Raw genomic sequence first — 27,881 nt, 5'->3', positions numbered from 1 at the left:
AAACAGACGTTTCTCCAAAGAAGACATATAGATGGCTAACAAACACATGAAAAAATGCTCAACATCACTCATTGTCAGAGAAATACAAATCAAAACTACAATGAGGTACCATCTCATGCTGGTCAGAATGGCTGCTATCAAAAAGTCTACAAACAATAAATGCTGGAGAGGGTGTAGAGAAAAGGGAACCCTCTTACACTGTTGGTGGAATGCAAACTAGTACAGCCACTATGGAGAACAGTGTGGAGATTCCTGAAAAAACTGGAAATAGAACTGCCATAGGACCCAGCAATCCCACTTCTGGGCAGACACACTGAGGAAACCAGAACTGAAGGAGACATATGTACCCCAATGTTCATCGCATGCACTGTTTACAATAGCTAGGACATGGAAACAACCTAGATATCCATCAGCAGATGAATGGATAAGAAAGCTGTGGTACATATACACAATGGAATATTACTCAGCTAAAAGAATGCGTTTGAATCAGTTCTAATGAGGTGGATGAAACTGGAGCCTATTATATAGAGTGAAGTAAGTTAGAAAGAAAAACACCGATACAGTATAATAAAGCAAATATATGGAATTTAGAAAGATGGTAACAAAGACCCTATATGCGAGACAGCAAAAGAGACACAGATGTAAAGAACAGACTTTTGGACTCTGTGGGAGACGGCGAGGGTGGGATGATTGAGAGAATAGCATTGAAACATGTATATTACCATATGTGAAATAGATCACTAATCCAGGTTCAATGCATGAGACAGGGTGCTCAGGGCTGTTGCACTGGGATGACCCTGAGGGATGGGATGGGAAGGGAGGTGGGAGGGGGGTTCAGGATGAGGGACACATGTACACTTATGGCTGATTCACGTCAATGTATGGCAAAAACCACTACAATATTATAAAGTAATTAGCCTCTAATTAAAATAAGTTAATTAATTTATAAAAAAATAAGTAAACCATTTTGCCTATATTACATGCAATTTTTAAAAAAATCTTTACACTTTGTGCAGAAAAAAAAAAGATAAATGAGAATAGGGTCACTCCTTACAACTGTCACTGCTACAAGCCTAGTCAAGTCATCGTCATCTCTTGTCTGAATCTATCACGTCTGCCAGACTTCATCCTCTAGCCCTCTCATGAGAGGCCAAAGTGACTCATCTAAACTGTGTCAGCTCCTGAACTCTGCTCAGATTTCTCCAGTGACTGCTCTCCTCCCTGACCCCATCTCCTTCTGCTCCTGCCCTCATTCACTCTGTTCAAGCCACAATGGCCTCTCTGTACTTCCTCAACCAGCCGGGCATCCCATCCTTTACATGGGGCTCCCTCTGCCAGTGATGCTTTTCCATATGAAACAAGGGTAGTTTACGCAGGTGCTTCACTTTCCACCTTCAAGTGCCACCTTCTCAATGTGGCCTATCTCAACTCTCCATTTAATACTGCACCCCTTCCTGCCAGCATCTCAGCACTTCTGAGCCCTCTTAATGACCACTCTATTTTTTCAAAGCACAAATCCCCTTCTTACATTCTATGCATTTACTTATGATGTTTATTGTCTACTGTCTGTCTCTTCCTACACAGGAGGAATTTTCATCTCTGTTCATTAATGTGTCCCCATCTGCTTAAGGGCCACCCAAAATAAACACAGTGGTACACAATAAATGCCTACTAAATGGATGAATGACTAGCTGGGGACAGTAACTGTAATATATTTCCTATTTTTTCCTCTAATCTATCAAAGGACAAAGCAGAAGCAAGCAGACACCACCCTAATAGGGAGATCCCATTAGCCTCTTCATTTTAATCCTAGCTGTTAATTGATTAACTTAGACCGAAGGTTTTTCTGTTTTCTGGTGACACCTACAGCCACTGCATACCCTGTAGAAAATTCCCTTCAATGTGCTCTGTGTTTAAAATAAAATTGAGGTCTGGGGAAAAAAGGGAGGGGGACCACTTTCTGAAGTCTTCTCTCACTCCTCTAGCTCAAGCAAATAAAAACTCTGGGGATAGCTCTGGACTTTTCCATCTCATTCGTTTTTCATTACTTTTTTTGTTATTATTACTTTTTAGTAAGGCACAGGGATATCATTATTCTCTGTCACCCTAGGGGATTCCAATATTGATTTTGAGATTTTTTTTTAGCTATTCTATAGAATGCATATCATTTATAAGGTTCTACTTTATTTCTGTGGGCATGTCTGCATTCTGAATGTTTTAGATTTTCCATATTATAATGTCTTATGAAATATGATAACATCCTTTTGATATTCCCGTTGTTGTTCAGTTGCTAAGTCATGTCCGACTCCTTGCAACCCCATAGAAAGCAGCATGCCAGGCTTCCTTGTCCTTCACTATCTCCTGAAGTTTGTTCAAGCTCACATCCATGAAGTCAGCGATGCCATCTAACCATCTCAAGACTATATGATTTCTTTTCCCATTTTGGTTTAATTCAAATGAAATGGGATTTTTTTTTCACAATCTTCCAAAATTGAAAAAATATTGAAAAAATTAGTTGCTGAAGCCTATGTAACTATGCAAATATTCCCACCAAATATCCACAAATTCTATCCTTTCAAATTTCATACCATCACAGAACACTTAACTGTAGACTTTTTTTCTAGGATGGAATTTTTTAAATACATCTTTCTAAAATGTCATTCACCTTACAGTTAAATAAACTGGCTTATTTCGGGAAATGGCATGAAGAAGGAACAATACACAAGGATAAGAGGATCCCAAAACATAGAGCAATCTTCTCTGATTCAAAGATTATAAATTCAAAAGATATTAAGGACCAAAAAGGGTAATAAAACAAGTAAAATGGCCAGATAGTACACAGTAGGGAGCAGTGGGGACTGCAGCAAAGTGAATATTTCATCATCTTATCTATGGTGGAGGCAGCTGCTACTAAGATGCTCAGCCACAGGGGATGGTTGCCATGAGGAAACATGGTCGATGTTGCCAAATTTTGTATTTGTGTTTATATGATTTTTTTTTTTAAAGAATCCTCAACTCTGAATTTTTAGAAGAGATGTCATACTATGTGTGCTAATCACAACACACCTAGGGCATAAGACTAGAAACTGCTCTAAATTGGCATTGTCAAATGTTTAGTACCTAACAGAATTCACAGTGCTCTCCTACACCTTCCAGCTTTAAAAGGACAGCTCAACTATATTTCATGGATAGTAAAAGTCTGCCATTGCTGTTCTCTGGTTTGCAGCTCCCTTATTCCCAGTTGTTAGTGGGCTCTTGGTGGTGAGTGTTTCTATCAGCCAGTGTAGACTGCTAATATGCCAACACAGGCACTGCGGCAGGAGTCCCTGTGAAAGTAAACACATACTGCTATCATGGAGACTATCTATATGCTGCCTTTAAAGTCCCTGTGGTTATCACCCAAGAATCTTCTATTTCTGAGAGTCTTTCCTCAAAAACACGTGACCATGTTTTTGACACGAGACCCTGGATCCTACACTGGAGAAACCTTTGGTAGACCACTGACTTTCATTCATTTCCATCCCAAGCTTCCTGGTTTTTCTCACTTCATAGCACATCTGTTACTAAGGAAACAAGTACCAAAGGTTAGGACAGAACTGAATAAAACCCCAGATTTCAGTATAAAAATCAATAAATGCTCAAGCAAAAGTCACATCACCAACCAAGAATATTCATACCAGGTTTGGGACAAAGGAACAGTTGGTGTAAGTTGCATCCAGAAATCAAATAATTATTCTTAATGTTTTTCAAAAATTTGAGTTTATTTATGCTATTATTTGAAAAGAAGAGAAGCAAAAGGTAAAGGAGGAAAGGAAAGATATACCCACCTGAATGCAGAGTTCCAAAAATCAGCAAGGAAAGATAAGACAGATGTCCTAAGTGATCAATGCAAAAAAATAGAGGAAAACAATAAAGTGGGAAAGCTTAAAGATCTCTTCAAGAAAATTAGAGATACAAAGGGAATATTTCATGCAAAGATGGGCACGATAAAGGACAGAAACTGCATGGAACTAACAGAAGCAGAAGATATTAAAAAGAGGTGGCAAGAACACACAAAAGAACCATACATAACAAAAAAGATCTTACTGACCCAGACAACCATGATGGTGTGATCACTCACCTAGAGCCAGACATCCTAGAGTGTGAAGTCAAGTGGGCCTTAGGAAGCATCACAACGAACAGAGCTAGTGGATGTGATGGAATTCCAGTTGAGCTATTTCAAATTCTAAAAGATGGTGCTGTTAGAGTGCTGCACTCAATATGCCAGCAAATATGGAAAACTCAGCAATGGCCACATGACTGGAAAAGGTCAGTTTTCATTCCAGTTCCAAAGAAAGGCAATGCCAAAGAATGCTCAAACTACCGCACAATTGCACTCATCTCACACACTAGCAAAATAATGCTCAAGATTCTCCAAGCCAGGCTTCAGCAATACATGAACTGAGAACTTCCAGATGTTCAAGCTAGATTTAGAAAAGGCAGAGGAACCAGAGATCCAATTGCCAACATCCGCTGGATCACAGAAAAAGCAAGAGAATTCCAGAAAATATCTACTTCTGCTTCATTGACTACACTAAACCCTTTGCCTCTGTGAATCAAAACAAACTGTGGAAAATTATTAAAGAGATGGGAATACCAGATCACCTGTCCTGCCTCCTGAGAAATCTATATGCAGGTGAAGAAGCGATTTAGAACCAGACATGGAACAACGGACTGGTTCAAAATTGGGAAAGGAATACATCAAGGCTGTATATTGTCACCCTGCTTATTTAACTTATATGCAGAGCACAGTGTGTGAAATGCTGGGCTGGATGAAGCAGAAGCTGGAATCAAGCTTGCCAGGAGAAATATCAGCAACCTCAGGTATGCAGATGATACTAACCTTATGGCAGAAAGTGAAGAACTAAAAAGCCTCCTGATGAAAGTGAAAGAGAAGAGTGAAAAAGCTGGCTTAAAACTCAACATTCAAAAAATGAAGATTATGGCATCTGGTCCCATCACTTCATGGCAAACAGATGGGGAAACAATGGAAACAGTGTCAGACTTTATTTTCTTGGGCTCCAAAATCACTGCAGGTGGTACTGCAACTGTGAAATTAAAGGACACTTGCTTCTTGGAAGAAAAACTATGACCAACCTAGACAGCATATTAAAAAGCAGAGACATTATTTTGCCAACAAAAGTCCATCTTGTCAAAGCTATGGTTTTTCCAAAGTCATGTATGGATGTGAGATTAGGACCATAAAGAAAGCTGAGCACCAAAGAATTGATGCTTTTGAACTGTGGTGTTGGAGAAGACTCTTGAGAGGCCCTTCGACAGCAAGGAGATCAAACCAGTCAATCCTAAAGGAAATCAGTCCTCAATATTCACTGGAAGGACTAATGCTGAAGCTGAAGCTCCAGTACTTTGGCCACCTGATGCAAAGAACTGACTCACTGGAAAAGACCCTGATGCTGGGAAAGATTGAAGGTAAGGGGCGAAGGGGACGACAGAGGATGAGATGGTTGGATGGCATCACTGACTCAGTGGACATGAGTTTAAGCAAGCTCCAGGAGTTGGTGATGGACACAGAAGACTGGCGTGCTGCAGTCCGTGGGGTCACAAAGAGTTGGACATGACTAACCGAGTGAACTGAACTGACTGTTGGAAACGTAACTTTTAGTAACAGTTTGCTTCATTACTTTTCAGTATGTATAGAATGTTTACTTTATATCCATATCCAATATTAGAATCTGCCTCTAACTAGAAACAGAGAATTCATCTTTCCTTTCATGTGTCTTTCTTTTATCAAAAGTAGATCACATTATTGCGAGGTTCCATTTCAGAATTTTAAATCATGGCATTATTCTTCTTCATTTGGACTCATTTTTTAGCCGAGGTAACATCCATTCATCCACAAACTCTATTAAAAATGAAGAACTTAGGTATGGATGCATAAAGCAAGGTGCTAGGGGACTCAAAGATGAAGTAAGTAATCTTCCTTAGGAATTATCAGTGTAGTACAATAAGGGAGTCAAGGAAGAAAACAACTGCAAAAACACTGTGATGAGTGCCTTGAGAGGTCTCCCAATGAAGGGGTCTTCGGGCCTAGAAGAGAAGATAAAGACCTCAAAGGCCTCGGGCCTGGACAAAGAAGATAACAGCCTCAAGGGCCCTTGCTAAACCACCTGACTTCGGGGATGACAAAACTGAACTTTAAGTCCCACCCAATGCTCTGGGCAGATTGCATCAGCCTGGGACCCCCCGCCCCTGTTCATCCACAAACTGCCATCTCAGCTAAAGATTACCCAGAACGCCCTGCCTGACTAAATCTTCCCCTATTGCTTCTGGAAAACCTCCCCTTAAATACGAAGTCTTCCTGATCCCGCACGCACTCAGCCTGGTCCTCAGACTGGCTGTTGCCCCTCCTTGCCTGAATAAAGGCAGCCTGTCTCCTTTGAGGTCACCTTCCTTTCTTCACCGCCTTGTCTGAAACTCCACCTTACACCAGAACCACGTGGAAGAATGTGGAGGACGTGGACAGCTCCACAGTCCCAGGCAAACTCCACAGTGGTTCAGTGGTAAAGAATCCTCTGCTCTGCCAATGCAGGGGATGCCCTGAGACTTGGGTTCGCTCCCTGGGTGGGGAAGATCCACTGGGAAGGAAATGGCAACCTACTCAAGGATTCTTGCTTGGAAAATCCTAGCCACTGAGGAGCCTGGAGGGTGATAGCCCGTGTGGCCACAAGGAGACAGACACAACTGATCATGCACACACAGGTAGCTGGTGGGAAATTCTCAGTAAGAAGGTGATCACCAGATGATAAGATGTTCATTTTGGGGAGGCAATGATGGCAAAGCAGACACGGGAAGCTTATACAAGGTCTAAGTGAGAGGTAACACGGGGAGATGCAGTGGGCCAGGGAAGGGCTGTTCAAGAAAGTTAAGCTAATGAGACTTAGGGACTCCTTAGCTGTGAGAAGGGAGAATGCACTCTTGCCTGGAGCAGTAAGGCAGGACCCAGCTTGGAGCTTGTTGTTTAGTCACTGAGTTGTGTCCGACTCTCATGCAACACTCTATAGCCCACCAGGCTCCTCTGTCCTGGGATTTCCCAGGCAAGAATACTGGAGTGAGTTGACATTTCCTACTCCAGGAGATCTTCCCAACCCAGGGATGGTACCTGAGTTTCCTGCATAGGCAGGTGGATTCTTTACCACTGAGCCACTGTTGCAGAGAAGAAGCCAGTTCTGACGCCACGTTGGAAGTGTTTCTTTGACTTGCTTTTGTTGTAACCATATAGAATGGCCTGCCTCAGAGAATCTTGCTCCACTGCCTGAGGGTTAAACTAAAGTGCCTTTGTTCAGAACCTGTCCAACTATAGATGGTAGGAAGCAAGAAATTAACACGTCCACTGCCTGAGGCTTGACTTTCTAGGAGATGTTTGCAAGATGAATGACCTTTTCACTTTGCTTCCTTACCTCCCCCCAATGTCTGATCTACAAAAGAACCGGGCATTCAGACCCTAATGAGATGGTTCATCAGAGGCACTAGCCTGCCGTCTTCTCTGTTATCTGGTTCCACAGTTAGTCCCTTCCTTGCTCAGCCCTTGTCTTGGATTCATTGGCCCATCGTGCGGCAAGCAGAGGGAGCTTGGACTCAGTACCACCACCAGGGAAGCCCAACTTGGAGGTAGCTAATAACTTAAAAACTTTCATAACAGGCAAAACAAACTACTGTTTAATTCAAGTTATGAATAACTGTTATTTCAATATTATTGGAAAAGTTCTTTTTTGTTTTCATGTCTCAAAAAGCTAGAGGAGAATGAACAATGTACTGAACACCATACTTTCCTTTCCAGAGGAGGAAAGCTCTACATTCCATTTCTGTAAGACTTTCTTCTTTAAATCCCTCCTCCATCATTGTTTATGTTTTTTGAAGGTAAATTATACTCACAGAGCAACTGCTCCTACTTTGGAGGAAGATGCTTTCTTTGAAACATATGAAGTACAAGTTTTCTCCACTTCACTTGCAGGAAGCTCTCTTCCTAGGTCAGTAAACTGCACTGGAGCTAAATTAGGCAAGGAGGCAACTCACTTAAGAGAGATTAGCTGGGAAATCCATTTGCATGACACAAAGGACATCCTTAGATGCAAAGGGATAGAGTTCCACCTAGAAAATAGCTAAGGAGTTTTCTTAAATAGAATGCCAACCTTGACTGTGAATTGAGAAGTGATGCTAACAAAGAATGACAAGATCGCAGATCTACTTGCCACTGAAGGTGTGAACAACTGAGCTTGCCCCCATCCTCCGCTATCTGTAATTTATTAAAAGAGTGACGGAACCAATAATGTTGCGAAAAGCCATCTCAATCCAGTTAGATGGGGGTGCAACAGAGGCTTAGGGATATCAACTGTGCTCTACAGGAAAGACAAAGGGGCTCTTCTCTGCCCATTCACCTTCATCATCAAGGACACAAATGGCAACTTCCTTGAAGATTGAAAGAATCCCAGAGCTGACATTTGTTTAAACTGTAAATTAAATTTGTTTTTTTATACACACAACCAAATATTGATTCCTGGTTTTGATCATTCCCTTAATCATAATACTGAACAAAGCAAGGCAATGAAAGACATTCCTTGCCCTTTACCTGAGGAAATCTGCATGAACCAAAATGCAAAATCAGAGGATTTAAGAGTCAAAGTGGGTTGATTAATCCAGTGATTCTTGAATTACTGAAGATTTAAGGATGCCAAACAAAACTTTTAATCCACTGAGTTGCTTGCTGTATGCAACAGTCTATGTGGACACTGGATCCAGATGAGGAAGGGTTTGACTCCTCTGCATGACTGTTTGCCTTGAATAACCTACTTTATAGAGCTTTCATGATGATTAAGATTCACAGGTAAAATACTGGGATGAGGGTTTAACATATCTTCTTCAACATGTTAACTACAACCACAGGAGTGCAAGCTACCTTTCTTATAATCTACATCGCTGCTGCAGGAGTAGCAAATTGTGTGTATGTGTATATGAGTGCATAACTCAGCGTGGCCTTCCTAAAACAGTTACCTGAGCAGGTGCAATCCTGACACTGGAGAGGACGACAGCACCAACGAGTCTCCGTGACTATACATCTAAATATTCAAATATGATGTTCTTGCTGTTCAGTCGCCCAGTCATGTGATACTCTTTGCGACCCCATGGATTGTAGCATGCTAGGCCTTAAAGATGATAAGCCAGGCTAAAATTTGTTAAGTAGGTTCTATAAGCCTAGCCAGACAAATATGCCTTCAAAACAATGTAGAAACTCAGGCTTCAACTCAGAATCCTGGGATCCCAGACGCGGCAAGTAAGGGGTCCCAGTCTCTTGTCCCATCGCCTCACTCCTTCTGCCCCAGGCTTCAGGTTCTGTATGTGGACTACGAACTCCATCCACACCTCTCACTAATAAACAATCCTTCCTTGGCCTGCCTTGAGCCCCAGAGCCTCCCAAGAGGGGAAGTCTGAGGTCCCAGGAATGCAAAGCAGGGTCCAGTGGGGGCAACCTGGGCTCTGAGTGCAGGGGGCTTGGCTGCACAGGCACCAAGAGGTGGGAGAACACAGCAGATAAACTCTTTACTATACAGTATCCAGGGACTCCCTTCGTAATTTAAGATTTCCTGTTTTTAGTGCAATTAAAGAATAATTACCTTTTTTTTTTGCATCCCATTTGCAAGTGTCCTCTCCTCAGGGCAAAGGTTATAAAAGGCTATAAAAGCGACATGAACCTGAGCATTAAATTACCTGGACAGCCACAGCCATGTCCTATGTATGATGAGAACTGCAAGAAGAATATAGATTGATTTATGGGTGATTTTTTAGTATTACATACCAAAAGTTGCTTCCCTGGTGGCTCAGAGGGTAAAGCATCTGTCTATAATTCGGAAGGCCTAGGTTTGATCCCTGGGTCAGGACGATGCCCTGGAGGAGGAAATGGCACCCCATTCCGGTACTCTTGCTTGAAAAACCCCATGGACGGAGGAGCCTAGTAGGCTACAGTCCATGGGGTCACAATGAGTTGGACACATGACTGAGCGACTTCACTTTCACTTTCTTTCACCAAAAGTTAGGGGGCTCCCTCGTGGCTCAGCAGTAAAGAATTTGCCTGCAATGCAGGAGACACAGGAGACGCAGGTTCCATCCCTGGTCGTGAAGATCCCCTAGAGGAGGGCATGGCAACCCACTCCAGTATTCTTGCCTGGAGAATCCCATGGACCAAGGAGCCTGGCAGGCTACAATCCACAGGGTCGCAAAGAGTTGGATACAACTGAAGTGACTTAGCACACACACAAGAACCAAAAGTTATTTGAGCTCAGAATCCATCATTCATAGTGGACTAAACTCAAACATATAAACAAATAAACAAATAGATGAAAAGAACTGACTCATTTGAAAAGACCCTGATGCTGGGAAAGATTGAAGGCGGGGGGAGGAGAGGATGACAGAAGATGGTTGAATGGCATTACAGACTCAATGGACATGAGTTTGAGCAAGCTCTGGGAGTTGGTGATGGACAGGGAGGCCTGGCATGCTGCAGTCCATGGGACTGCAAAGAGTCAGACATGAATGAGCAACTGAACTGACTGACTAAAACTCAAACATGACTAAAAGACTTACTCAGAGTTAAGATAATTCAAGATAAAAAGAAGCTTAGACTCGTGCTGGTGTTCCATCTATTTTCAAACTATACCTCTTGCTTCTGCTAAACTGTTCTTTGGAGCATCCTTTCACTGGTTCTGGTCTCACTTGAGAATAGTATCTTCCCTTCAAAATACCTGTCCAGGGATTTCCCCGGTGGTCCAGTGGCTAAGACTCAGCTCCCAGTTCAGGGAGCCTGGGTTCGATCCCTGGTCAGGGAACTAGATCCCACATGCTGCAACTAAGAGTTCCCAGGCCACAACTAATGATCCTGCCTGCTGCAACTGAGACCCTGAGCAGTCAAATAAATAAATATTTTACAAAAACAAAAACCTGCCCATACATGAAGATCAAATCTGGAAAGCCAGCTTCTTCAGGACATGTCCTGCTGACTCCAGGAGAAAATCCCATCTCTTATGTGGGTCACCACCATGCACACAGTACCGTAAACCTTGGACTCCGTGTGCATCTCCATCTCAGCAGCTGTTGCCTCTGCAGGGGAGGTGTGGAGGGCTGCAATTCATCCCTGTTGGCCTCCAAGTCCTGGGCTGATGGGTATTTTTATTCTTTCTGCTTGGTTTGGTTTGGGTCATTGACCTCTCAGCCCATCTTTTTTGGTTCTCTCATCAGAAAGAGGGCCACGGGACTGCCAGTCAAGGTCCTTCCCCTCTGTGATGCCAAGTGAATTGTGACCTGGGGAGAGGGGCCAACCCCTCTCCCAAGCACAAAAACCAGTGGTCTGGGGCCCAGCCCAGGCAAACCCCTCATGCATGGGCCTGTTTCTCTAGTCCATGATATCTAGACTCTAAAGCGGGCTAGGTTCTGGTTTGCTTGCAAGTCTGTTTTTTTGGAAGTGGTGGTGGTTATTTTGAGGGGACACTCCCATTCCTAGCAATTCTTTTAGCTATCTGAGAGCCTTCTAGTAAATTCTTTCTTTACTAGAGTTTCTTTCATCTGCATGCAAACTAACAGTCATTGCCAATACACTTGGCAGAGACCCTGACATAAGAGTTAATCAATGAGTGTCACATACTGAGCCATTATAACCTAAATATGTATCATCACCATATTTGTAGAACAGTGAATTTTTTTTTCTAACTCATAAAACAACATTATCATTGAATGAATTTTGAAAAATTCAGGAAGGTATGAAAAATATAAGCCATACATATTTTTACTGCCCAAACACTGCCTAATTTTGTTTTTGTTCCAGTTTTCATACATCTATATGGGATATTCCTGAAATACATATCATTGTAATATAGCAGTGCATTTGGTTATTTCTAGTTAAAACTGTTGTGAAGGCTGTTCCTTGCTATTACATAACCTTTGAAATGACCCCTTTTAATACATGTCATAGTCTATCATTTGGGGGACTTCATTTTATTTTGGTTTTCACATGACTAAATTTATTCTTTTAAAACCTTACTAGATTTTGTTCCTCTTGTTTTTCCCAGGGGTTTTTTTGGGGGGGGGGCATGGTGGGAAAAATTTAAAGAGCTTTACTTTTAATGCAGTGATGAGAAAGTTGATGACTACTTTCTGGCTTTTATTTTCTTAACATGGTTTAAAATATTAACACTTTGCAAAGTAGGTTACCCTATGCTGTCTCCCACATTTGGGGGCACTGTTTGTAAAACAGTGAGACCCTGTCACTTGGGGGCTGCTGTGTCTTTCTTCTATGTCAAGGGGAACTTTAAAATAGCTTTAACCCACCTCCAACTTTTATATAGATTGTTTTCATTGTTTTTATTATTTCAGAATATTATAACAATCCTCAATGTTAAGTTTTTGTCTGCATCTACTTATTTAGCAAACACTAACATAAGAAGCCAGAGAAAGAATGTGTCAAATAATTTAAACTTTCAAAAGATTTTGACATATTTTCAAATTGTTCTCCAGGGAGATTGTATTGTATAATTATTCTGCCAGTAGTAATGCAAATGTCCTTCTCTCTGCATCCTTGCCAGTACTGAGTATTTTATCTATATATACATATATACATTTTGCTGGTTTAATCCATGAAACACAGCATATCACTTTTGTTTTAATTTTCATTTCTGTGATTAATAGTAAGAATATTAAATATGTATGTTAGCCTTTTCATTTCTTCCTTTTGAATTAATCAGGTATTTGGACAATTTTGTTGGCATGTTATTTTCTACTTACTGATATCTAAGAGCTCCTCGATGTGATTATTACATTAACTGTTCTGTTATGCTTGGTGTCCATGTTTTTCTTCATAATTACTTTTTGCTTTACACTGTATTTTTTTGCATGCAAATGTTTAAAATATATTCAAATCTATATTTTGCTTTGTGATTCTTTCCATTAATTTTATATTAAAAAGTAATTTCCCTAAAATTATTAAATATTTTCTTCTGGCTTTCTCATCTGGCAGATGAACTTTCCAATTTGGAATTTAGTCTAGTGAGTCATGTAAACAGAGATTCTTAGTTGAATGTTTTCTGTATACTAAGCCAATTTGCTTGATTCTTTGGTCAAATATTCCTGTTTCAAAATGATTTCTCCATCGCAGTTCTGTTTCCAAAAACTACCTGAGTCTCTTTGCAATCTATTCTACTCCATTGAGCTAACTATTGATTTTTACACCAGTACTACTCTGTTATAATGATTGTAGTTCAATGACTGTATTTATTTTTGTTTCTGGAAGGGCAACCCACCCCAACCCCCATATAAATTCTTCTGCAAATTTTTCTTGACTATTGTCATACAGTTATTCTTCCAAGTGAATATTAGAATCATTTTGACAAGTTTTTCCAAATCTCAATACAATAAAACTATATAATTGATCATGGAAAAATAACCATATCAAATATCTATCTTTCTAAGTCTAAGGCAAGTTTTCATTTGTTTCTGATTTTATGTGTTTAAGTAAAATTTTATAACTTTCCTACATAAGCCCTTAGATACCTTTTTCCTCCAAGTATTGGTATTTTATATACATTTCCAATTTTCCTAGATAATATGTATTTGTATAGATTCATAAACAGAATCATTTTCTATTGTATTTTTTTTTTTTGCCAGTAAGTACTAGCATTTGAGGTAATCCTTGATTTCTGAACATGTATATTATAAACCAACCACTTTACTGAACGCTCTTATTGGTTTCTTAGGTTTCAGTTGAGTCAACTATGTATCCAACACTTTTAAACAAAATTAAGATACAATGTCTAATTTTTTCTTGCTTAGATAAAAAGTAATACTTAAGTATATGCATTAAATGATACTTTATTTTTAAAAATAACCTTTTTGCAACTAGTAAAATGACATAAAATTGAGGCCAAACTAGAAATGCAAAATATAACCCGTGTTCCCATATTGGACCACCTTCATTTCCCTCAGGTACTCAGTCTCACTATTCAAAACTACCAAAAAGTCCTCTAAATGAAAGAGAGTAAGTCACTTCTCACTTGGATTAAACAGGACAAAACCAAACAATCCAGCTGATGATTAAGAATTTTGACAACTGTGGAAGACAGAGAAATACACCAGGAACCTATTCTCAGGTAGACAGCAATCTGTCTCTTATTTTAACCCCAGAGACAACAGGTAGGATAGTTTTTAAAGTAGAACAGAGTCCAAACCTAGATATTTTCAGAAAGCAATTGCATGCATTTCTGTATATGCACTCTGAGCAGAGTCTGTTTTCCTCAGATAAACCTAAGTTTCCTATTTTGAAAGATCAGGATAATAGCATCTAATTGTTAATTCATCAAGTATTTGTTGTACATCTAATCTGGATTCTGTATTATTGGGAAAGACTGGAGAGCCATATGTAGTAATAAGAGTAAGGAAGGAAGAGAACTTGAAAAGGGAAAGTGTTAGTTGCTTGGTCCTGTCCGACTCTTTGGGACCCCGTGGACTGTAGCCCGCCAGACTCCTCCATCCATGGGATTTCCCAGGCAAGAATACTGGTGTGGGTTGCCATTTCCTCCTCCAGGGGGTCTTCCAAACCAAGGAATAGAACCCAGGTCTCCTGCATTCCAGGCAGATTCTTTACCAGCTGAGCCAGCCGGGAAGCCCCTAAGAAGAGAACCTAGCTCATAACAAATGCTCAATAAACAATATTATCATTACCTATTAGGGTTATTTACTGTTAATCTCTAGAAGGCTAAAAGTCTAGTTCACCACTATCTTCCTAGGGCCCAGCACGGAAAATGTTAATGTCCAACAGATATTTTGCTGAAATACTTGAATATTTGTTGACTGACATTTTTACAAAACTCTCAGTTGTCAAAAAATATTTTGACTTCATTCTTAACTGCTCACTGGAAATCAGTTCTTTGAAGATGCATTTGTTAAAGCCAAGAGAACTCCTCTTAAAGTCAGAATGAGTTCTAAATTGCTCTTTTTATATAGGTAGTAAAGAAAATAGTTTCTAAAATATCATATCTTTAAGTTGGCACAGAAAAATTCTATGAGGAAGAGCACTCATTCCTTCACTCATTGACCATTCATTAAGCATCTTCTACATGAAAGACACAAAACAAATGGCCATCACAGAGTTTACAGAAATTAAATGAATAGCCAAACAAATAAATAGGAAACTGCAAATTTTCAGTGCCATAGAAGAAAAGTAGGAAGGTGATGAGAGATCTGGGTTCATAAGGAAAAGAGATCAAGGAGACCCAAGTGAGTACAGCTTGAACTGGCAAAGCATGGGGGACGATTAAGAAACAGATCAGTATGACAGCAGCAAGAGGAAGAGATGCCCAGGAGGAGGCCAGCAAGAATCTCTGGAAACTGTGCCAGGTACATGATGCATCTTCTGCAGGGAACTGACATGATTCTACCTGTTCTGGATGAAGGATGGGAGAGGCCACGCTGGGCACCAGGAGTCTTGTTAGGAAGCTCCATTAGTGGACCAAACGAAAGACAGTAACAACTTGAAATTTGATGGAGGTGACAGTGAGGATGTAAACAAGAATTTATCAAGAGTTTATAGATAGATATAGATGACAGAACTTGCAAAAATTGGTGATAGTTTTTGGTATGGAGGGCAAAGAGAACAGAGGCATCAGAGATGATTTCTGAGCTTCTGGCAACTCCTGGAGAGTGGTGCCATTTACCAGGATAAAAAAGATTAGAAAGGTGTTAAGATTGGGGTATTTTTGTGACTGTTATTTTTGTTGTTTAATATGGTTTTCTGCTGTTTGTTTGCATTGTGTTGGTGGGGTAGCAAAAAGGGAGGGAGGCAAACATTAACAAATCCATCTGGACTAGGGCATGTCAGCTATGTTACCTATTTAAGACTGAAACCCTAGATTACCTTGGTTTCTAGACAAGTGACATTTGTATAAATGAGGTACCTCTGAACACTGTTTTTCTCTACCATGTTTGGGTATACAAAAATTCAAATATATTGCCTGGACTAAATAAGCTTTAAAGTCTTTTCAATATCCATGCTATTTTATCTTTACATCCTACTGATACTAACATAATACTAATACTGTCATTAAATACAGATCATAGGGTATACATGGCTGAACAGAGTTCCCTCCAAATTCAGGCCCAACCAGAACCTAAAAATGTTACCTGATTACAAAACAGAGTCTTTGCAGACGTAATCAAGTTAAGTTGAGGTCACAATGAATTAGGATGGGTCCTAAAGCCAATATGAATGGTGTCCTTATTTATAAGTGGGGGAACTTCACAATGTGAAGATTAAGGCAGAAATTAGTTATGTTGTCCCAAAACAAGGAATACCTGGGTCTACCAGAAACTGGGAGAAGCCAGAAAGGATCCTCCTCTTGAGGCTTAAGGATGACTTTGACTAAACCTTGATTTTGAACTTCTAATCTCCAGAACTGAGAAAGAATATATTTCTGCCATTTTAAGCCATCTGTTTGTTGTTCAGTCACTAAGTCGCATCTGACTCTTCGTGACTGAGAGGCTCTAGATGGGAAGATTAAATGAGATCAGACATTTGAACTTATCTAGCTTAATACAGGGCATATAGTATATGTTAAATAAACATCCATTTTCCTTCCTCTGATAATGATCACCACCACTGGTTGTGGTTTATGAGTAAACCATACCTCTACCCAATTTAGGTTAAGTCTTAGCTCTAGGCTTGTTTTACAGCTGAGGAAAGCTAGGCTTGGGAAAGTTAAATAGCTTGCTCAAGATCACAAAGCTAAAGAGAGAAGAGTCAGAGCTCATACTCAACCATCTCACCACCAAGATGAGATCCTAGAATACTTGCCTCTCACACCAGCAACATTTTAGCAAAATGACAGAAGGCAGGCTCAAAGTGTTTTCAATGCCTGCAGTTCTCTCTCACTTTTATTAACAAGTTTAGGGATTTAGTACAATTCAACTCTACCCATCCACAGAGAAGCACAAAAATATCACCCCAGTGCTATCAGTGAACTTCATTTTCTACTGCTCCCATCAGCAGTGCTTCTGCTTTGCACATATGCATTCGAAATCAAGGCATTATTACCAGATTGGACATTTATGGTTTTAATTTAATTAAATGCATTTTTCTCAAGTTTCTCCCATTTCATTTTGATGATACTGACTCATTCTTGCCACCTAAAGAGACGATAAAAATAAATACTGTAAGCACGGAAGGAAGTGTGTCTAAACTTCATAGTCACAGATGTCCATCCTTTACAAATCAAAAAATAAAAGCACATTCTAAATTTACCTTTCCTCCTTAACTCAGTGAGTTGTAGGTCTGAATAAATCAGACATACAAATGTAAGGTGCAAAGCTGTTATTATGTGGTTTCAATTTCATAGAATTCTAGTGTAGGAGGGACTTCTAAAAAGTGGTGTGGTCCATCTGGACTCAACTAAGACAGTTATTTACCTACCACCAAACCCCAGAAAGGAAAAGGATGCTCTGAGAGGTTTTGAGAGTTACCTAAGACCCTATATCTATTTTTTGGTGCAAACCTTTGGAACACCCAGTTTCCTGATTTCCCCAAAAGTATATTTATACTTCTAAAGCTGTCATTAACTATTAACGACGACACTGTCCTCTGGCTTTGTGCCAACTTTTTTTTTTTTTCTTTATTAATTTGGCCTTTAAAAAGAAGAAGAAGAAGACCACTATAAAAAACATCCCAATGCTTCAAATTCCCTTAATTGACATCTAATGTGGAATTACCTTGCGTCCCAGGTTTAAAGCTCCAGATACGCACACATAGGTTCAAGAAAGGCGAACACGCTTCTCCTTCAAACTGGGCACTGATAATCTCTGGACTTTTCAAGTTTATCCTCCAGGAGGTTAACATCGCAGGCAATTTTGACAAGAGTTTGGAATCGAGATTCTCTTCCACGCTCTGTCCACACCCGTGCCCACGAGCAGAAGTTCTCTCCATTACAACCCACCACGCGCGCGCGCACACACACACACACGCACACTCCAAGGCAAGTAACAAAGGAAAACAGCCCCATAAAAGCTCAGCTATTGCATTCTCCAATCTACACCTGTCAAGAGACAAAAACCAAACGGGAATCCTGCCCTGGCAATATGTCCAATAGTCCTCAGAGAAGCAGGCATCGCGGCACCCCCGGCGTGCGGAGCTGTATACACAAAGAACCGGTGCTGGGTTTGCCCGCGGTCCGGGGGACCAGCTCATTCCCAGGACCGGTATCCTGGAATCTCCCCCATGCCCTCCTGCTCAGCAGAAAAGAACTACCCTTTATTTGACCCGCAGAGAGCCCAGGCTGGATGGCAGTGCATGGGCGTGGGGGGCGGGGGGCGGTTCCCGAATCCATCCCCTTCAGCCAGTCGGTCCCCAGCCTTCGGCATCTCCTAGGAGATGCACAATCGCGCGCTGTCACAGATGTCCGCTTCGCATCCTCTCCCGGCAAAGCCAGGTGCCTGGGTCCCCGCCGTGCGCATCCCCGCAAGCGCCCCTCCCCGCGCCCGTACCCACCCGGGCAGCCCCGCCGGGCGCGCCTGCCTACCTGGTGGCTTGGCTGTCAGCGCGGCGGCGGAGCCTCGTCCCCCTCTCCTGCTCCGCGGCTACATCGCTCGGAGCGCCATGTTCCCGGTCTCCCCGGGCGCACGCCGGGCAACTACTACGGGCTGGGTAGGGGCAAAGGGGGCGGGGGCCGGCGGGAGGGGCGGGAGGCTGAGCCACAGCTTCCCACTCTCCACCCAGGCCTCCCCCAGCTACTGAGCATGCCCAGCTGCCCGGCTTCGCCCTGGGAGGACTTTCCAGGAGCGCGCGCAGCTGCTCCGGGTTTTCTTGGCGGCCGGAGGGAGGCTGGCAGTAGCAGCTGCGGGGGGCGGGGGTGGAGAGGTTGCGGGCGTGGGGGGGCGGGGGGAGTGTCTCACGCCGTGGGATCTGAGCTGGAGAAAGCCGTTCTCGCTGATCTGATCCCACTTTCCCTCTGCCATCCACGGGCAGCTCCTGCACGCCCCCTCCTCATAGGCACCGTGCAGAAATTCTGTGCAGGGCCAAAGCTGGGCTGAGCTCGTCTTAAGGGGAGAGCAAAGGGCGAGGGGGCGGGGCCGAGAGGCAGGTCCTTCCGCTAGTCTCGGTGCTACCACCTGGAACCTTGCTGCTTCAACTTCAAGGTGCCTAGCAATTAAAATGCAGATTTGGAGTCGCTTGCTCTGCACTGAGGTCTGAGATCTACAAGCTGAACAAGCCCCCAGGGGATGCTGATGTCACTGGTCCTCCGACCCCGAGCAGCCGAGATCTAGAGAATCCCTCTCCTGTGACCTTTGGGTGGCCCTCCTGCAAGCAGCCAGCCCAGAAACATTCTCTGGCTCCCACCGAAACCACTCCGACCTACAGACGGCTTGGCGTCTAACAAGTGAAGATGCCCTCGGGATGTTGTGCCCAACCCTGGAAGGAATCTCAGTACCATTGGACTCTGAGCACCCACACAAACTGGCTACATTCTGACTTAGAATTAGAGCCTTAGGGAAAGCTGGACCTTTTCATGCTCTCTTTGCTTGTTGGGTAGCACACTCGTTGCCAGTTGAGCCTCTACTCAAGTCTGAACCACTCTGCCTTGACTGTTCCGAGCCTTTCCTGATATGGGACAAAAACTTGGACTGGGCATCAAAATGTCAATTTATTGGGCATCTAATGGTAAGGCTGGGCTTGCCAGTTAAGAAGACTGACAGACCATGATAGGAGAATAGGGTGTTTATGTACCAAAAGATGACGGGGCTTTCAGATGAGTGATGTTTGGGTTGAAGCGTGCAAAGGTATCTTGTAATTCATCTTAAACCCCTGGGTTGCCCACTCCCTTCCCAACCCCTGACGGCTCCAGCCTTGTCAAAAACAGTCAGTGCCTGGGGACAGAGCAGGGAAGAGAGGGTGGGACAAACTGAGAAAGACGCAGTGAAACACACACATCGCCATATGTAGAACAGACCGCTAGTGGGAAGTTGCTGTAATAGGAGGAGCTCAACCTGGTGCTCTGTGACAACCTCGGGGGTGGGATGGGGTGGGAGGTGGAAGGGAGGTTCAGGCAGGAGGGGCCAAGTGTGTACCTACAGCTGATTCATGCTGTTGAATGGCAGAAACCAACACAATATTGTAAAGCAATTATCCTCTACTTAAAAACAAATTTAAAAAATATTCACTGTCAAGGCTGTAGTGAGAGAGATTCACAAAAGCATTCATGAATTTTCAGCCTTGGAAACGAAGAGGTCACACACATCTGCCTTAGCTGCCCCAAAAATACCCTCAGGAATTAGTGATACGGTATGTGATATCAGATTAAAAATAAAGGTTTTTATCTATTGGTACCCTGTTACACTTAATAACTCTCAACAGTTTTCTAATTAACGCTACAATATTTATCTTGTTTTCCATTAACAATATTTGCTTGTTTTCCATTTGCTCAGTACCCTCAATGTAGTAGCTGCCATATCAAAACAGGAACCTTATGGTAAATGGATGATTCCTTTTCTCCCTCAATATTCCTATATATAGCAACTTTGCTGGTGGTATAGTGGTTAAGAATCTGCCTGCCAATGAAAGGGACATGGGTTCGCTTCCTGGGATCTTCCTGGGAAGATTCCACGGGCCACAGGCAATTAAAGCCCACATGCCGCAACTGCTGAGCCCAAGCTCTCCAGAGCCCAGGAGCCACAACTAATGAGCCCCTGCGCTGCAACTGCTGAAGCCCGTGTACTTATAGCCTGTACTCACACCAATGGAGCCACCACGCGGAGAAGCTTGCACACCACAGTGAAGGCAGCACCTGTGCACTGCAGCTAGAAAAAACCCAGCTGGGGCAGAGAAAATCCAGCGCGACCTGAAGTAAATTAATCAAATAAAAAATATTTGTATATGGCAAATAAATGGAGAAAAATATGGAAACAGTGACAGACTTTATTCTCTTGGATTCCAAAATCACTGCAGATGGTGACCGCAGTCATGAAATTAAGATGCTTGCTCCTTGGAAGAAAAGTTATGACAAACCTAGACAGCGTATTAAAACACAGAGGCATCATTTTGCTGACAGAGGTATGTATAGTCAAAGCTATGGTTTTTCCAGTAGTCATGTATGGATGTGAGAGTTGCACCATAAAGAAGGCTGAGTGCTGGAAAATTGATGCTTTCCAACTGTGGTGCTGGAGAAGACTCTTGAGAGTCACTTGGAGAGCAAGGAGAGCAAACCAGTCAATCCTGAAGAAAATAAACCCTGACTATTCGTTGGAAGGACTGATGCTGAAGCTCTAGTACTTTGGCCACCTGATACAAAGGGCCAACTCATTGGAAAAGACCCTGATGCTGGGAAAGATTGAAGGCAAGAGGGGAAGGGGACAACAGAGGATGAGATGGTTGGATGGCATCACTGACGCAATGGAAATGAGTTTGAGCAAGCTCTGGGAGATAGTGAAGGACAGGGAAGCCTTGCGTGGTGCAGTCCATGGGGTCTCAAAGAGTTGGACATGACTTAGTGACTGAACAACAGCAATGTATAAAGGAGAAATATGTCCTGGTATATTATACCTTGCTTTTCTGTTTAAAACAATGTGCGTGTGTGGTAAGTTGTTTCAGACATGTCCAAGTCTTTGCGACCCCATGGCCTGTAGCCCAGCAGTCTACTCTGTCCATGGGATTCTCCAGGCAAGAAAACTGGAATGGGTTGCCATACGCTCCTCCAGGGATCTTCCCAACCCAGGGGTCGAACCTGCAACTCTCTGTCTCCTGTGTTGGCAGTCAGGTTCTTTATCCCTTTACCTGGGATAGGCATCTCTAAATCAGTTCCTTGATTTTCTAGGTCACACACATAACCTTAACTGCCCACCTACCACCCCCAACCCCCTCCCATCATTATTTGCATAAATATTTCCTATTCTTTACTTTCTTGTCTGGGTTCTCGTACAGATGCAAAAGTCAGAAATTACTTTTATAGAGGTGTTGTCTAATTTGTGATTGATTGGCATCAATTAAAATTTTGTTTTGAAATACTGAACTTTAATCATTTCCTGTCCTATATAAAGCTTGTCTTTGTGTGGCTATGTCTACTGGTTAAATACTATAATTATTGTTAGTTGCCTCAAATATTTTTAGGAGTTATGCAAGGTAAACTATTATAAATGAATAATAATACTATTTCTATAAATACTGCATTGCATAGGAGTTTACATCTTATGTGTACAATATCATTTCCTTAGAGTCTAGCAGGCAGGATATTAGTTAAGTACCAACATCTGTGAGTGGGAGATATAGTGGGCAGCGCTGGGTAGCGGTAGAAGTCAAGCTGTGATGCCGGCCAGTGACAGTCTCGGGCCCTCAGGGGAGTTCTGCAGCTAGGATTACCCTTTAGAGTTATCCTGAGTTGGTTTGAGCGGTCCAGTCCTTTATGTATGCTCACTCAGTTGTATCTGACTCTTTGTGACCCCATGGACTGTAGCCCACCAGGCTCCTCTGTCCACAGAATTTCCCAGGCAAGATACTGAAGTGGGTTGCCATTTCTTCCTCCAGGGATCTTCCCAACCCAGGGATCAAACTTGAGACTCTTGTGTCTCCTACATTAGCAGGTGAATTCTTTACCACTAACCCCACCTGGGAAGCCCCAGTCCTTTATATACTAACATTAATTATTGAGTATGGAGCCTGAACTTGAGACAAGGCAGTTTCCTGAAACTGAGGCAATCAATGAAGCAGACAACAGCAGGAGGCCTTCTTCTAGCACTAATTCTGTAGCTGGGGTAACAGGTCCTTCATTTAAGAGGAATCTGGGTAATACATTACCTTATCCACTGTGCTAATTTATTTATTGAATATATACATTTTGAATACACAATCTAGGACTGCACTGACTTCTCAGAGGAATCAAAAACTGTTTTTTAAAAAGGTAATAGACTCTCTCTATGGCTCAGTTTTAAAAGCTGGAAAACAACCTGTAATCAGCAACTGGGAGTTGTTGGAGGTGGTAACTGAAAAGAAATGCCCTCCGGTTGACCCGTGACCTGGGCCATCAGAGGATCCTTACCCCTCCCTTGTATTTGAAATGTACTCCTTGCCTGCTGTTTCCACACTGGGAGACAGTTCCAGGGACACAGGAGAGAGAATGTATTTTTGGGACCGTCTGAATGAGATACATGACTCAATCCGAAACCACACCTCACAAGGGACTTGCACTCACAATTTTCCAACTGAAACCACGCAACTCTTCTCAGCTCTTACTGAAGTTCAGGTTTTTATGTCTCGGCGGAGAAAGAATTCAGCAAGAGACAGAGAAATAGGTAAGAAGTGGATTTATTTAGAGGACACATGTATATACTCACCAAGTCACTTTTTGGCCTTTTATGGTTGGACTGACCTGGCCCCTCTGGGTGTGTCTTTTATTAACAGATAACAATGAATCACAGTGAATGCATAATGAAGCTCAAGGCCTACTGGAAGTCAAATATTCTGCTGCCTTGAGCCTAACTGGTTCTAACTAGTTTATATCATGTCCCCAATGGCTATGTCATTCTTTTAAAGGTTGTGCCCTGCCCTCTCCTCTCCTGTCTCAAACCCAGATAAGGCCTCTATGTAAACTTTTAATTCCGGTGGTCTACTGCAGATTTCTGCTCATCTTGTGGTGTCCAAGACAAGCCTCTTATGTAAATTCCCTTGGTTTTGAAATCTGCCACCTACCAATCTGAACAATCTGGACTGGTCTGCCCCTTTCTTCAGCCTCTCTTTGCCCGTGGGGGTGGGAGGTCGTTTTCAGATTTTACCCAGGAAGCTCCCGAGTTTGTGAACCAACAGAAGTACATTGTCTAAGTATCTGACTCTATATACTTTTTACATGTGAAATGATTAATTATGATCTCTTGAGCTGGCATGAACTCATTCTCTGACACTTAAGACACAATTTTATCTACTATCGAAACCCATATTTGTAATTTTAGAAGGGAAAACCACTGTTAAATAATAACTAAGAGGACTTACCTAGTGCTCCAGCGGTTAAGGCTCCTTGCTTCTGCTGCAGGGGGTGATTCCTGGCTGGGGAACTAAGACCCCAGATGCCACATGGCCAAAAAGTAAAAATTAAAATAGTAATAATAACTAGAAGTGTGTGTTTTTCAGTATAGTAAAGCTAAATATCAGTGAATGTTTCATGAGAAATGAACCTCAACCAACTTGATTAACATCAAAAACCATGAAAAGATGTGTCTGAGGATTAGCGAAACTAGTCAATTGGCTGAGAAGATTAAGACTGCATTCTGGAATCAAGGTTGACTGCCCCAGCTCACTCCTTCCCTTATGTATTCAGCAACAGATAGCTAGAATCCCTCAAAGATGAATCACAATTATAAAGAAATCAGCATGGACTTCAGAAAGGAAGCAGACCTGTGCTTAGATAATGAGGTGGGGTGGGGGGGGCATGCCAGAAAGAATAGGGGACAGGAATAAATGTTTCAAGGAACATAAATAAAAAGAATATTATGTATCTGAAGAAGAATTGCTCCCAAGGAAATAGACAAAAGTTCAGACAAACATTTCCCCAAAGTTCTAAAGAAAAGAAAGATAATATGATCTAACCAAAAAAAAAATTTTTTTTTAATGCAGAGATTTGAAGAAGAGACATATGACCAAAATGAAAGGGAAACTGACTGAGTTCAGAAGGAAATAAAAAGGAAATTATTAAACTGTCCAAAAGATTTTAAAAAAAAGAAATAAGACTAAACACAGCTGAAATTCAGTGATAGGTAGACAGTTCTTGACTGCAAAAAAGAATATAAAGTCAGATGTAGGAAACTTATATAGAAGTCAAGCAAAGGAGATTCAATACAATAAAGAAGAGCTGATTAGACATACCTATTCCTAACTTCATTTTCAATGACATCACATTGGTAGCTTAAAATTCATGATTGTGAGACTTAGAGAACAAACTGTGGTTGCCTGGGAGAAGGGTGAGGGAAAGGGATAGTTAGGGAGTTTGGGATGGACATGTGCATACTGCTATATTTAAAATGGATAACCAACAATGACCTACTGGAACTCTGCTGAATGTTATGGGGCAACTCCGAAGGGAGGGGATTTGGGGCAAGAATGGATACATGTATATGTATGACTGAATCCCTTCACTGTTCACCTAAAACTGTCACAACATTGTTTAATTGGCTATATTCCAATATAAAACAAAAAAATTAAAAGTAATAACACTGTAGGAGTATTCACACCACATAAATTGCAGGCATTACACATCAGAGGGCTTTGTTTATTTTCATTTACCAGGGCACCAATTTGTACAAATTTTGCTGAAAACAAAACAAACAATAACAAACACAGAATAAAATGGAATACAAAAATTAGTAAAAATTTTGTTTGACAAATTTTTGTTTTGATTTCTGTAGTACAAGATAATTTCCTGAAATAAAAGGTATTAAATCTGCTGAACAGAAGAACACAGTCGAAATATACCCTAGTGAAGTTATAGAATTTCACAAGCAAATCATCTTTGCTGCATCCAGGCAGAAAAGGTAATTTACATACAAGAAGAGGAAAATCAAGCTGCCTTAGATTGCTTCACAACATCATATAATGCCTGAGGGAATGTGCTCTGGGAAGAAACAGTGACCCAGGAAGGTAAGCTTTGCCTAGTCAGGCTGTTCTTCAGGTTTTCAAGGCAACAGTCATTCCCAAACATACAACATATTAGGATATATAGCAGATATAAACCTTAAACAAAGAAATTTAAAAATTAGTTTATCATGAAATGTAGCCAACAATAAAGAAAGTCAAAATCACTCAGTTGTGTCTGACTCTTTGCAACCTCATGGACTATACAGTTCATGGCATCCTCCAGGGCAGAATACTTGAGTGGGTAGCCTTTCCCTTCTCCAAGGGATCTTTACAACCCAGGGATCAAACCCAGGTCTCCTACATTGCAGGCTGATTCTTTACCGACTGAGCCACCAGGGAAGTCCTTACCCAACAGAGGTAAATTTAAAAAGCAAATCTCAAAAATAGTGAAGCCATGATCAAATGGAAGAATGATAATCATCAGTTCAGTTCAGTCACTCAGTCGTGTCCGACTTTGTGACCCGATGAACTGAGGCATACCACGTTTCCCTGTCCATCACCAACTCCCGAAGCTTGTTCAAACTCATCTTCATCTAGTCGGTGATGCCATTCAACCATCTCATCCTCTGTCAACCCCTTCTCCACCCTCCTTCAATCTTTCCCAGCATCAGGGTCTTTCCCTAAGAGTCAGTTCTTCACATTAGGTGGCCGAACTATTGCAGTTTCAGCTTTAGCATCAGTCCTTCCAATGAATGTTCAGGACTGATCTCCTTTAGGATGGACTGGTTGGATCTCCTTGCAGTCCAAGGGACTCTCAAGAGTCTTCTCCAACACCACAGTTCAAAAGCATCAGTTCTTCGGTCCTCAGCTTTCTTTATAGTCCAGTTCTCACATCCATACATGACTACTGAAAAAACCGTAGTTTTGACTAGACAGAACTTTGTTGGCAAAGCAGTATCTCTGCTTTTTAATATGCTGTCCAGGTTAGTCATGGCTTTTCTTCCAAGAAGCAAGCATCTTTTAGTTTCATGGCTGAAGTCACCATCTGCAGTGATTTTGGAGCCCCCCAAAATAAAGTCTCTCACTGTTTCCATTATTTCCCCATCTATTTGCCATGAAGTGATGGGGCCAGATGCCATGATCTTAGTTTTCTGAATGTTGAGTTTTAAGCCAAATTTTTCACTCTCCTCTTTCATTTTCATCAAGAGGCTCTTTAGTTCTTCTTCACTTTCTGCCATAAGGGTGGTGTCACCTGCATATCTGAGGTTATTGATATTTCTCCCGGCAATCTTGATTCCAGCTTGTGCTTCAGCCAGCCCAGTATTTTGCATGATACATTCTGCATTCAAGTTAAATAAACAGGGTGACAATATACAGCCTTGATGTACTCCTTCCCATATTTGGAACTAGTCTGTTTTTCCATGTCCAGTTTGAAATGTTGCTTCTTGACCTGCATACACATTTCTCAGAAGGCAAGTAAGGTAGTCTGGTACACCCATATCTTGAAGAATGTTCCACATGTTGTTTTGATCCACACAATCAAAGGCTTTGACAGTCAATAAATCAGAAGTAGATGTTTTTCTAGAACTCTCTTGCTTGTTCAATGATCCAAGAGGTATTGGCAAGTTGATCTCTGGTTCCTCTGCCTTTTCTAAATCCAGTTTGAATATCTGTTAAGTTCATCATTCACGTATTGCTGAAGCCTGGCTTGGAGAATTTTGAGCATTACTTAGCTAGCGTGTGAGATGAGGGCAATTGTGCAGTAGTGTGAGCATTCTTTGGCATTGCTTTTCTTTGGGATTGGAATGAAAACTGACCTTTTCCAGTCCTATGGCCACTGAGTTTTGCAAATTTTATGCATATTGAGTGCAGCACTTTCACAGCATCATCTTTTAGAGTTTGAAATAGCTCAACTGGAATTCCATCACCTTCACTTGCTTTGTTCATAGTGATGCTTCTTAAGACCCACTTGACTTTGCATTCCAGGATGTTTGGCTCTAGGTGAGTGATTAAACCATCATGGTTATCTGGGCCATGAAGATCTTTTTTGTATAGTTCTTCTGTGTATTCTTGCCACCTCTTCTTAGCATCTTCTGCTTCTGTTAGGTTCATAGCATTTCTGTCCTTTATTGTGCCCATCTTTGCATGAAATGTTCCCTTAGTATCTCTAATTTTCTTGAAGAAATCTCTGTTCTTTTCCATTCTATTGTTTTCCTCTATTTCTTTGTGTTGGTCACTGAGGAAGGAT

At 41.8% G+C, this 27,881-nt stretch overlaps 1 protein-coding gene across 1 annotated transcript in view; it reads right to left on the bottom strand.

Annotated features, from left to right (window-relative positions):
• The window catches only part of PAK5 (p21 (RAC1) activated kinase 5), a 380,241-nt gene extending 361,347 nt beyond the window's left edge, over positions 1-18,894 (bottom strand). Inside the window, exon 1 of the mRNA XM_043480327.1 lies at positions 18,603-18,894. The gene's annotated coding sequence lies outside the window, so the exon portion shown is untranslated. The remainder of the gene's footprint in view (positions 1-18,602) is intronic.
• Positions 18,895-27,881: the final 8,987 nt, after the last annotated feature.

The sequence above is a fragment of the Cervus canadensis genome, chromosome 10 (assembly GCF_019320065.1).
Source record: "Cervus canadensis isolate Bull #8, Minnesota chromosome 10, ASM1932006v1, whole genome shotgun sequence".
NCBI classification, from domain to species: Eukaryota; Metazoa; Chordata; class Mammalia; order Artiodactyla; family Cervidae; genus Cervus; species Cervus canadensis.
Note: the sequence above shows the minus strand (reverse complement) of the source record. Positions and strands in the feature narration are given on the sequence as shown.